The sequence below is a fragment of the Mobula birostris genome, unplaced genomic scaffold, assembly GCF_030028105.1.
Source record: "Mobula birostris isolate sMobBir1 unplaced genomic scaffold, sMobBir1.hap1 scaffold_517, whole genome shotgun sequence".
NCBI classification, from domain to species: Eukaryota; Metazoa; Chordata; class Chondrichthyes; order Myliobatiformes; family Myliobatidae; genus Mobula; species Mobula birostris.
This window is the reverse complement of record NW_027278254.1, coordinates 69,973-83,553: the sequence shown is the minus strand read 5'-3', so window position 1 is coordinate 83,553 and position 13,581 is coordinate 69,973.

Sequence of the window (13,581 nt, the reverse complement as noted above, 5' to 3'; positions counted from 1 at the left end):
TGCAGACATGCTGCAGATGCTGAAAATCTTCAGCAACACACCCAAAATGCCAGAGGAACTCAGCAGGTCAGCACCATCTATAGAGGGGAAATTATGAGGCCAACTCAGGGTAGAGGGGCAACATCTTGTATTTGTTCAGGTTAGCCAACCCGATTGCTCTAACCCAGCATTTTCTCCCCATCCCTCCTCTCTGCTCCACTCCCCATTCTGATTCCCCTGACACCTCATCCTCTTACCTGCCCATCACCTCCCTCTGGTTCCCCTCCTCCTTCCTTTTCTTCTGTGGTCCTCTGACCTCTCCTATCAGATTCCTTCTTCTTCAGCTCTTTGCCTTCCACATATCACCTCCCATGACAGACACAATCCCATGTCTCTCAGATCCCACCACCAGCTCTTGGGTCCTTGGAGACTCCATCTTCCTCTCACCCCACCATCCCTGAACACGCCAAACCTCCCTTCCCCTCAGACACCACCAACTCCCTTCCCCCTCTGATCCCAGCTCTCATCCGTGCTGGGTTTTCACAATACCCTCTGACCTTCTTCTCTTTGAGGCAGAAGGTTCTGTCCTCAATAAGGGCTTCACCTTTGTCCCACTGTGACCACACCTCAGTGAGTTCTGCTCCCGCCATGATAGTGAGGTTGTCTTCCATCGCCTCCAACTCCAAGCCTATGTCTTTAGCAAGGAATCTCCATCTCGCAACAATGACCCCTTCTCCAATCTTCAACACTCCTCCTCTTCCTGGACACCACACCCTGATCTTCTGCCCATCTGCACTTTTACATTGCCAACTGCCGACAGGACATTAACCGTCTAGACTTTAATAATCCTCTTTCCTATTCCAACCTCATTCCTTCCAAAAGCTCGGCTCTCCACTCCCTCCACGCCAATCCAAACCTCACCATCAAACCCGCAGATAAAGGAGGTGTTTTCGTAACCTGGTGTACTGACCTCTACCTTGCTGAGACCCAGCGACAACTCTCAGACACCTCCTCTTACTTACCAACTAAGGAACACCAGGCCATTGTCGCCCACACCATCACCAACCCTATTGACCCTGGGGATCTCCCATCCACTGCCACCAACCTCATAGTTCCCACACCCTGCACCATTTCTACCTCCTACACAAAATCCGTAAACCTGCTTGTCCTGGTAGACCCACTGTTGTAGCTTGTTCCTGCACCACTGAACTCATATCGGCATACCTCAACTCTGTTTTATCCCCCTGCAAGTTCAGTCCTTTCCTACCTGCATCCATGACACTTCACACGCTCTGGATCTTTTCAATGATTTCAATTTCCCTGGCCCCCATCATCTTATTTTCACTATGGATGTCCAGTCCCTTTCCACCTCCACCCCCCCACCAGGAAGGCCTCAAAGCTGTTCGTTTTTTTCTGGACACCACACCTAACCAGCTCCCTTCCACCACCAGTCTCCTCCACCTGGCAGAACGTGTCCTCATTCTAATTAGTTTCCTTTGGCTTCTGTCACTTCCTTCAAACAAAAGGGGTAGCAATGGATACTTGCACGGGTCCCAGCTGTGGCTCCCTGTTTGTCGGCGACGTGGAACAGTCTACACTGGTGACTGTCCCACACTTTTCCTACACTACATCAATGACTGCATTGTTGCTGCTTCCTGCACCTGTGCTGAACTTGTCGACTTCATCCACTTTGCCTCCAACTTCTACCCTGCCTTCAAATTCACCTGGTGCCGTTCCGACATCTCCCTCCCCTTTCTCGATCTCACTGCTACTATCTCCGGAGACAGATTAGCCACTGATGTCTATTCAAAACCCACGGACTCTCACAGATACCTGGAGTACACCTAGTCCCACCCTGCTACTTGTAAAAGTGCCATGCCCTTCTCTCAATTCCTCCAACTCTGCCGCATCTGCTCTCAGGGTGGGGCTTTTCGTTTTAGAATGAAGAAGATGACCTCCTTCTTCAAGGAAAGGGGCTTCTCTTCCTCCACCATCAATGCCGCCCCCAACCGCATCTCTTCCATTTCAGTACATCTGCTCTTACCCCATCCTCCCGCCACTCCAGCAGGAATAGGGTTTCTCTTGTCCTCACCTTCCTCCCGCCAACCTCGTGAATAAGTCTCCATGTCCGGACAAGATATTCCCTAGGACCTTGAGGGAAGTTAGTGTGGAAATAGCAGGGGCACTGACAGAAATATTTCAAATGTCATTAGAAACGGGGATGGTGCCGGAGGATTGGCGTATTGCTCATGTGGTTCCATTGTTTAAAAAGGGTTCTAAGAGTAAACCTAGCAATTATCGGCCTGTGAGTTTGACGTCAGTAGTGGGTAAATTGATGGAAAGTATTCTTACAGATAGTATATATAATCATCTGGATAGACAGGGTCTGATTAGGAACAGTCAACATGGATTTGTGCATGGAAGGTCATGTTTGACAAATCTTATTGAATTTTTTGAAGAGGTTACTAAGAAAGTTGATGAGGATAAAGCGGTGGATGTTGTCTATATGGACTTCAGTAAGGCCTTTGACAAGGTTACACATGGAAGGTTAGTTAGGCATTAATATCGAAGTAATAAAATGGATTCAGCAGTGGCTGGATGGGAAACGCCAGAGAGCAGTGGTGGATAACTGTGTGTCAGATCGGAGGACATTGTGTAGCAGTGTGCCTCAGGGAACTGTACTGGGTCCAATGTTGTTTGTCATATATACAAACGTATTAATGATCTGGATGATGGGGTGGTAAATTGGATTAGTAAGTATGCAGATGATACTAAGATAGGTGGCGTTGTGGATAATGAAGTAGGTTTTCAAAACTTGCAGAGAGATTTAGGCCAGTTAGAAGAGTGGGCTGAAAGATGGCAGATGGAGTTTAATGCTGAAAAATGTGAGGTGTTACATTTTGGTAGGACTAATCAAAATAGGACATACATGGTGAATGGTAGGGCATTGAAGAATGCTGTAGAACAGAAAGATCTAGGAATAATGGTGCATAGTTCCTTGAAGGTGGAATCTCATGTGGATAGGGTGTTGAAGGAAGCTTTTGGTATGCTGGCCTTTATTAATCAGAGCATTGAGTATAGGAGTTGAGATGTAATGTTGAAATTGTATAAGGCATCGGTGAGGCCAAATTTGGAGTATTGTGTACAGTTCTGGTCACCGAATTATAGGAAAGATGTCAATAAAATTGAGAGAGTACAGAGGAGGTTTACTAAAATGTTGCCTGGGTTTCATCTCCTAAGTTACAAAGAAAGGTTGAACAAGTTAGGTCTTTATTCTTTGGAGAGTAGAAGGTTGAGGGGGGACTTGATAGAGGTGTTTAAAATTATGAGGGGGATTGATAGAGTTGACATAGATAAGCTTTTTGCATTGAGAATTGGGGAGATTCAAACAAGAGGACATGAGTTGAGAGTTAAAGGGCAAAAGTTTAGGGGTAACATGAGGGGGCACTTCTTTACTCAGAGAGTGGTAGCTGTGTGGAACGAGCTTCCAGCAGAAGTGGTTGAGGCAGGTTCGATGTTGTCATTTGAAGTTAAATTGGATAGATATATGGACAGGAAAGGAATGGAGGGTTATGGGCAAAGTGCAGGTCGGTGGGACTAGGTGAGAGTAAGAGTTTGGCACGGACTAGAAGGGCCGAGATGGCCTGTTTCCTTGTTGTAATTGTTATATGGTTATATGGTTACAATTCTCCGTAACTTCCGCCATCTCCAGCGGGATCCTATCACTAAGTATATCTTTCACTTCTCCCCACTTTTTGCTTCCTAATCAACTTCCTTGTCTATTCGTTCCCCCCCTCCACCCCCCACTGATCTCCCTCCTGGCACTTATCCTTGCAAACGGAACAAGTGCTACACCTGCCCCTACACCTCCTCCCTCACTACCATTCAGACATCCAAACAGACCTTCTAGGTGAGATGACACTTCACCTGTGAGTCTGTTGGGGTTACTTACTGTGTCCGGTGCTCCCGCTATGGCCTCCTATCAGTCAGACCCGCCGTAGATTGGGAGACCGCCTTGCCAAGCACCTACGCTCTGTCCGTCAGTAAAAACGGGATCACCTAGTGGCCACCCATTTTAATTCCAGTTCCCATTCCCAATCCAACATCTCAGCCCAAGGCCTCCTCGACTGTCGCCATAAGGCCACACCCAGATTGGAGACACAACACCTGATGACAAGAACGTTGATTTCTTTAACTTCCGATTATGACCCCACCTCACCATTCCCCATCCCCATTTTCCTCTCTCACCTTATCTCCTTACCTGCCCATCGCCCTCCTCTGGCGCTCCCCCCCCGCCTTTTTCTTTCTCGCGTGGCCTTCTGTCATCTCCTGTCAGACTCTCCCTTCCCTGGCCCGTTATCTCTTTCACCAGTCAACTTCCCAGCACCCCCACTGATGAAACCCTCCTCAGTTTCATCTGTCACCTTGTGTTTTATTCCTCCCCTCCACCCACCTTACTCTGACACCCCAGCTTTTTTTCTCCAGTCCTGCTCTGCCCAATCTGCTGAGTTCCTCCAGCATTGTGTGTATTGTTCAGACTTCCAGCATCTACAGACTTTCTCTTGTTTGTGACTATTAGCTCCCAGCTTCACAATTCATCCCTCCTCCCCCACCTTCACCCAACGCTTGCCAGTTTGTGCTTCTCTATTCTTCTGTCTGCTGATCCCTTCCCTCCTGCCCCTGACAGAGGGCCTCAGTCTGGAACATATCCCCCTCCATAGATGCTGCCGAGTTGCTCCAGTATTTTGAGAAGGCTGTTCAGCCAGAAGGGCGATCCCATAAGAAAGTCAGAGGCTGGGTGGGGAAAATGAGAGGGGGTTATGTTGCAGGGAAGTTAGCTACAAGAGGGATCTTTCTGGGAGAAAGGGGTGATTAGCCAGGATAGGATGCTCAGGGCAGTGGAGGTGATATGTAGGGGCCCAATGCATCACTAGCACCAGCCTACCCACCATCGAGGACATATATACAGAAAGGTGCTGGGAAAAGGCGAGTAATATCATGAAGGGTCCCATCCACCCTGCTTTGTCGCACCCCCCTCAGGGAGGAGGCTACGTAGCATCCACACCAGGCCCACCAGACTCAGAAACAGTTACTTTCCCCAAGCAGTAAGGCTGATCAATACTTCCACCCACTGATCTGCCCCTCCTAGTCATAGTCATGGTCATACTTTATTGATCCCGGGGGAAATTGGTTTTTGTTACAGTTGCACCATAAATAATAAATAGTAATAGAACCAAAAATAGTTAAATAGTAATATGTAAATTATGCCAGTAAATTATGAAATAAGTCCAGGACCAGCCTATTGGCTCAGGGTGTCTGACCCTCCAAGGGAGGAGTTGTAAAGTTTGATGGTCACAGGCAGGAATGACTTCCTATGACGCTCAGTGCTGCATCTCGGTGGAATACCCCCGGTCCAGCACTACTGTATCATTTCCTGTCAGAGTCACCTTATGTACAGACACTCCTGTGTCTAGCGTCACTGTCTGGACGTACAATCACTCTCTCTATATCAGCTATCCTATGTATTTATACTTATCCTGTTTTTATTATTGTGTTCTTTATCTTGTGTTTTTGTTTTGTGCTCCATGGGATCTGGAGTAACAATGATTTCAGCCTCTTTTACACCTGTGTACTGGAAATGACCTAAACAATCCTGAATGCGGGGAGCCCCCACTTCAGTGCAAGGGGAATGGTAAGGTGATGTGTTGGTGGATCAACAGGTTGGGACCGTCAGGAGCAGGGTGGTCACTCACAGATAGCCAGCTGGCCCTCAGTTCAGCACAGGAGGCATTCAGAGTCCGTCATCACTGCTTAACCGAACAGAAAGCACGCACACACTGACTCCTCAAACACAGTTCGTTTTGCTTGTGCATGGACCCAGTCACCACGCTGTTCCGAAGTCTGAACAGGAAAATCAACAAGCAATTCCAGAGTGGGGCTGTGTCTGTTTGAACTTCACCTATCACAATCAATAGAAACCACTGGTGATCTTTGAAATTAGTAAAATATTGTTCCTTAGATGTTGGTGTGTTTTCATCCTTTTGTTATATTCCTATCTCGCCTGTCTCTGGCGCCCCCTACAGTGTAAAGGGGCACACTGTCCATCAAAAACCTTTCTTGAAAAGGTCTCACTTTTAACCCTTGCCTTAACACAACTCCCACGGATCGCTGGCCTACAAGAGTTGCTGATGGCAAGCTCTTGCCCTGGCTCGGGCGGTTGCCCAGTATCTAGAGACATGGACACTGTGACTGCTGGAGTTCAGTTACCTAAATCCAGCCGGGCCTTGTTTGGGATGGTCAGCCTGGCTCCTCCAGAGCTGGGGCCTTGTCAGCAGAAGATGCTGAGCTTCCGTCAGCCACCGGGAATGAAGATGACATTGGTGATAGCCCAGGGTCTGAGATGGGACAATGGGAAGATGCAAGCACTTGGTCGGTTGTCTGGATACGTCCCGCTTGGCCAAAGGCACCTTGGGTTCAATTTGGCCCCACTCCTACGCACAACATCCCCCAGCAGTGAGCCCTACCTTTCTACTATGCTGTGTCACTGTAAAGAAGATGTTTCACAATAAATTCACAAGCAAAAACAAGTGTGCTGGTACTTGGGGAATGAAATCGTTGGGGAGGGAGAAGGTTAAAAGGGTAAAGGATGGAGAGGAGTCGAGGAGAAAGAGGGAAGGGAAATGCTAGTGAGGATAGTGGCTGAGGAGAAGGGCAGAGAGAGAGCTGGGATAGGTGAAGCAGACTGGAGTATGAGAGATGGAGGGTAGGGGAGAGTGAGCAGTGGAGGGAGAAGAGGATGGGGAGGGTAGATTAAGGGAGATGGAAGGGATGCAATGGAGAAATTGAGGAGGGATGGAGGGGAGGGAGGAAGAAGAGGGTTAGAGCAGCAAAGCAGAGGATGGAGGCAGAATGCAGGGGATTGGATGGAGAGAGAGGGATGGGGGAACTGTTGGACTCACAGAGGAATAGAAGGGGATTGGTTGGATGGGAGGGATCTGTTGGACTCACAAAGGAACTGAGTGGGATTGGATGGAGAGAGAGATGGATGGGAGGTGAACTATTGGACTCACAGAGGAATGGGATTAGATGGAGAGAGGGATGGGGGAATTATAGGACTCACAGAGGAATGGAGTGGGATTGTTTGGACAGGGATGGGGGAACTAAGGCTCAGAGGAATGGAGTGGAATTGTTTGGAGAGAAAGAGATGGGAGAACTGTTGGACTCAGAGGAATGGAGTGGGATTGGATAGAGAGAGGGATGAGGAACAGATGGACTGACAGAGCAATAGAGTGGAATTGGATGAAGAGAGAGGGATGGGGAGCTGTTGGACACAGAGACATGAAGAGGGATTGGTTGGATAGAGAGGAATGGGAGAACCTTTGGACTCTGTCAGGGGAATGGAGAGGGACGGGGAACTCACAGGAATGGAGTGGGATTCGTTGGAGAGTAAAGTAAGGGGGTCTGTTGGACTAACAAAGGAATGGAGTGGGATTGGATGGAGAGAGAAGGATAGGAGAACTGTTGGACTCACAGAAGAATGGAGTGGATTGGATGGAGACAGAGGGGTGGGGGTACTGTTGGACCGTCAGAGAAATTGAGTAGGATTGGGTGGATAGAGATAGGGATGGGAGGATCTGTTGTACTCACAGATGAATGGTGTGGAATTCAATGGAGAGATAGAGGCGTGGGAGGATCTGCTGCAATCACAGCGGAATGGAGAGGGATTGGATGGAGAGAGAGAGATGGGGGAAATGTTGGACACACAGAGCAACTGAGTAAGTTTGGATGGAAGGTGAACTTTTGGACTCACAGAGGAATGGAATGGGATTGTATGCAGAGTCGGATGGGAAATTGTTGATCTCAGAGGAATGCAGTGGGTTTGGATGGAGAGAGAGGGGTGGGAAGATCTGTTGGAATCACAGAGGAATGGAGAGAGAGTGGTGGGGGAACTGTTGGACTCACAGAGGAATGGAGTGAGATTGGATGGAGAGAGGGATCGAGGAACTGTTGGACTCAGGAATGGAGAGTTGATTGGATGGAGAGAGTGGGTTGGGAAGACTGTTAGACTCAGAGAGAACGGTGGGGGATTTGATGGCAAGAGGGGAATGGGAGACTTGTACTCATAGTGGAAAGGATTGGGATTCAGTGAGAGTGACGGATGTGGGAACTGTTGGACGTGCTCAGAGAAATGGAGAGGGATTGGTGGAACGTTTGGACTCTGAGGGATGGAGTGGGATTAGATGGAGAGAGAGGGATGGCGGAACTGTGGGAGTGACAGAGTAATGGAGTGGGATTGGATGGACAGAGAAGGATGGGGGAACTGTTGGATTCACAGAGGAATGGAGTGGGATTGGTTGGAGAGAGGCATGTGGGAACTGTTGGACTCAGAGGAATGGCGTGGGATTGGTTGGAGAGGGAGGGATGGTGGGTACAGTTGGACTCACTCAGAGGAATGAAGAGGGATTGGTTTGAGAGAGAGGAATGGTGGAACTTGTGGACACACAGAGGGATGGAGTGGGTTTACTTGGAGAGAGAGGGATGGCGGAACTGTGGGAGTGACAGGAATGGAGTGGGATTTAATGGAGAGAGAATGATGGGGGAACTGTTGGACTCAGTCAGAGGAATGGAGTGGGTTTTGATGTAGACGCAGAGATGGGGTATCTGTTGCACAGAGGAATGGCATGGGATTGGATAGAGAGAGTGAGTGGTATGGGGAACTTTAGGACTCAAAGAGGAAAGGACAGGGATTGTATGGAGACAGAGGGATGGGAGGATTTGTTGTACTCACAGAGGAATGGGGTAAGATAGGATGGAGAGAGATTTTGGGGAACTGTTGGACTCACTCAGAGCAATGGAGGGCGAGGGATGGAGAACTGTGGACTCACGGAGGAATGGAGTGGGATTGGATGGAGAGAGAGGGATGGGGGAACTGTAGGACTCAGTCAGAGGAATGGAGTGGGATTAGTTGGGGAGAGAGGGATGGAGGAACTATTGGACTCACACAGGAATGGAGTGTGATTGGATGGAGAGAGGGGGATGGGGGTAATGTTGGACTCACAGGGAAATGGAGAGAGACAGATAGGAGAACTGTTTGATTCAGTTGGAGGAATGGAGTGGGATTGGTTGGAGAGAGGCATGTGGGAACTGTTGGATTCAGAGGAATGGAGTGGGTTTAGTTGGAGAGAGAGGGATGGTGGGTACAGTTGGACTCACTCAGAGGAATGAAGAGGGATTGGTTTGAGAGAGGAATGGTGGAACTTTTGGACACACACAGGGATGGAGTGGGTTTAGTTGGAGAGAGAGGGATGGTGGAACTGTAGAAGTGATAGGAATGGAGTGGGATTTAATGAAGAGAAGGATGGGGGAACAGTTGGACTCAGAGGAATGGAGTGGGATTGGATGGAGAGAGACGGATGGTGGGTACAGTTGGACGCACTCAGAGGAATGGAGAGGGATTGGTTTAAGAGAGAGGATTGGCGGAACTTTTAGACTTAGAGGGATGGAGTGGGATTAGTTGGAGGGGGATGGTGGAACTTTGGGAGTGACAGAGTAATGGAGTGGGTTTGGATGGAGAGAGACGGATGGGAGAACTGTTGGACTCAGTTAGAGGAATGGAGTGCGAATGAGTGGAGAGAGGTGGATGTGGGACCTGTTGGACTCAGAGAAAAATGGGGTGGTATTGGATGGAGAGAGAGGGATGGAGGAACTTTTGGACTCAGAGGAATGGAGTGGGATTGGATGGAGGGAGAGGGATGGGGGAACTGTAGGACTCAAAGAGGAATGGACAGGGATTGTATGGCGAGAGAGAAGGATGGGAGGATCTGTTGGACTCAGAGGAATGGGGTGGGATAGGATGGGGAGAGAGGTTTTGGGGAACTTTTGGACTCACAGAGGAATGGATTGGGATTGGATGGAGGGAGAGGGTAGGGGAACTGTAGGACTCACAGAGGAATGGAGTGGGATTGTTTGGAGTGAAAGAGATGGGAGAACTGTTGGACTCACACAGGAATGGAGTGGGATTAGATGGAGAGAGGGGGAATGTTTGACTCACCGGGAAATGGAGAGAGACGGATGGGTGAACTGTTTGATTCAGTCAAAGGAAAGGAGTGGGATTGGTTGGAGAGAGGCATGTGGGAACTGTTGGACTCAGAGGAATGGAGTGAGATTGGATGGAGAGAGAGGGTTGGGGGAACTGTTGGACTCAGAGGACTGGAGTGCGATTGAATGGAGAGAGAGAGTTGGGGGATCTGTTGGACTCAGAGGAATGGAGTGCGATTGGATGGAGAGAGGGGGTTGGGAAGACTGTTAGACTCACAGAGGAATGGGGTGGGATTGGATGGAAAGAGGGGAATCGAGGGACTGTTGTAATCACAGTGGAATGGAGTGGAATTCGGTGGAGAGTGACGGATGGTTTAACTGTTGGACTCAGTCAGAGGAATGGAGAGGGATTGGTTTGAGAGAGAGGAATGGCGGAACTTTTGGCCTCAGACGGATGGAGTGGGATTAGTTGGAGAGAGGGATGGTGCAACTGCGGGAGTGACAGTAATGGAGTGGGATTGGATGGAGAGAGAAGGATGGGGGAACTGTGGACTCACAGAGGAATGGAATGGGTTTGGATGGAGAGAGACGGATGGGGGAACTGTTGGACTCAGTTAGAGGAATGGAGTGGCATTGGATGGAGGGCGAGGGATGGAAAACTGTTGGACTCACAGAGGAATGGATTGGGATCGGGTGGAGAGAGAGGAATGGTGAGAGGGATGGGGGAACAGGTGGACTCACAGAGGAATGGAGTGGGATTGAATGAAGAGAGAGGGATGGGGAACTACTGGACACATAGAGACATGAAGTGGGATTGGCTGGATAGAGAGGAATGGGGTTCTGCTGGATGGAGAGAGACAGATGGGGGGCTGATCGATTCACAGAAGAATGATGTGGGATTGGATGGAGAGAGGGATGGAGGAACTTTTGGACTCAGAGGAATACAGTTGGATTGGATAGAGGAGAGGGATGGGGTAACAGTTGAACTCAGTTAGAGGAATGGAGTGGGATTGGATGGAGAGAGTGGATGGGGGAACTGTTGGACTCAAAGAGGAATGGACAGGGATTGTATGGAGAGAGAGAGAGGGATGGTGAGAAGGATGGGGAAACAGTTGGAGTCACAAAGGAATGGATTGGGATCGGCTGAGGAGAGAGAGATGGGGAGCTGTTGGCCTCAGAGAGGAATGGATTGGGATTGGATGGAGAGAGAGGGATGTGAGAGCTGTTTGACTGAGAGGAATGGAGTGGGATTGGCTGGAGAGAGAGCGATGGTGACAGGGATGACAGAACAATTGGACTCGGGAATGGAGAGAGATTGACAGACGAACGTTTGGAGACAGAGACATGAAGTGGGATTGGTTGGATAGAGAGGAATTGGAGAACTGTTGGACTTAGTCAGGGGAATGGAGTGGGATGGGATGTAGGGAGAGGGATGGGGTAACTGTTGGACTCATAGGAATGGAATGGGATTGGTTGGAGAGAGGGGGATAGGATAGATGTTGGACTCACAGAGGAATGGAATGGGATTCGATAGAGAGAGAGAGGGATGGCGGAAACTGTTGTACTAACAGAGGAATGGAGTGGGATTGAATTGAGAAAAACGAATGGGAGAGCTGTTGGAATCACATAAGAATGGAATGGGATTCGTTGGAGAGAGAGGGGTCGTTGGAATTTAGAAGATTGAGGGGGGATCTGATTGAAACGTATAAGATACTAAAGGGATTGGACAGGCTAGATGCAGGAAGATTATTCCCGATGTTGGGGAAGTCCAGAACGAGGGGTCACAGTTTGAGGATAGAGGGGAAGCCTTTTAGGACCGAGATTAGGAAAAACTTCTTCACACAGAGAGTGGTGAATCTGTGGAATTTTCTGCCACAGGAAACAGTTGAGGCCAGTTCATTGGCTATATTTAAGAGGGAGTTAGATATGGCCCTTGTGGCTACGGGGGTCAGGCGGTATGGAGGGAAGGCTGGGGCGGTGTCCTGAGTTGGATGATCAGCCATGATCATAATAAATGGCGGTGCAGGCTCGAAGGGCCGAAGGGCCTACTCCTGCACCTATTTTCCATGTTTCTATGTTAACAGAGGAATGGAGTGGGATTGGATTGAGAAAGAGGAATGGGAGAGCTGTTGGAATCACATGGGAATGGAATGGGATTGGATGGAGACAGAGGGGCGAGGGAACTGTTGGACATTCAGAGAATTGGAGTAGGATTGGGTGGATAGAGAGAGGGAACGGAAGATATGTTGAACTCAGAGAGGAATGGAGTAAGAGTGGATGGAAAGAGAGAGGGATGGGAGAACTGTTGGAGTCAGAGGAATGGTATAGAATTGAATGGGGAGATAGAGGGATGAGAGGATCTGTTAGAATCACAGAGGAATGGAGAGGGATCGGATGGAGAGCGAGGGATGGGGGAAATGTTGGACTCACAGAACATCTGAGTGGGATTGGATGGAGAGACAGATGGATGGGAGGTGAACTTTTGGACTCACAGAGTAATGGAGTGGGATTGGATGGGCGGTGATCTATTGGACTCAAAGAGGAATGGAATGAGATTGGATGGAGAGACGGATGGGGAAATTGTTTGTCTCAGGCATTCAGTGGGATTGGATGGAGCGCGAGGTTTGGGGGAATGGTAGGACTCACAGAGGAATGGAGTGGGATTGTTCAGGGAGAAAGAGGTGGGAGAACTATTGGACGCAGTCAGAGGAATGGAGTGGGATTCAATGGAGAGAGGGATGGAGGAAACGTTGGACCCACACAGAAATGGAGTGGGATTGGATGGAGAGAGGGGAATGGGTGAATTGTTTGACTCAGTCAGAGGAATGGAGTTGGATTGGATGGAGAGACAGGCATGTGGGAACTGTTGGACTCAGGAATGGAGTGCGACTGGATGGAGAGAGGGGGTTGGGAAGACTATTAGACTCACAGAGGAATGGAGTGGAATTGGATGGAAAGAGGGGTATGGGGAATGTTGTACTCACAATGGAATGGAGTGGGATTCGGTGGAGAGTGACAGATGGGGTAATTGTTGGACTCAGTCAGAGGAATGGTGTGGGATTGGGGAAAGAGTGAGGGATGGTGGGTACAGTTGGAATCACTCAAAGGAATTGAGAGGGATTGGATTGAGAGAGCGGGATGGGGGAACTGTTGGACTCAGAGGAATGGAGTGGGATTGGATGGAGAGAGAGGGATGGTGGAACTGTGGGAGTGACAGTAATGGAATGGGATTGGTTGGAGAGAGAAGGATGGGGGAACTGTTGGACTCAGAGGAATGGAGTGGGATTGAATGAAGAGAGAGTGATGGGGAACTGTTGGACACACAGAGACATGAAGTGGGATTGTTTGGATAGAGAGGAATGGGTGAACCATTGGACTCAGTCAGGGGAATGGAGTGGGATTGGATGGAGGGAGAGGGAATGAGGGAACTATATGGGATTTGGATGGAAAGGAAGGTGAACTTTTGGACTCACAGGGGAATGGAATGGGTTGGATGCAGAGAAGGCTGGGAAATAGTTGGACAGAGGAATGCAGTGGGGTTGGATGGAACTGTTGGACTCAGAG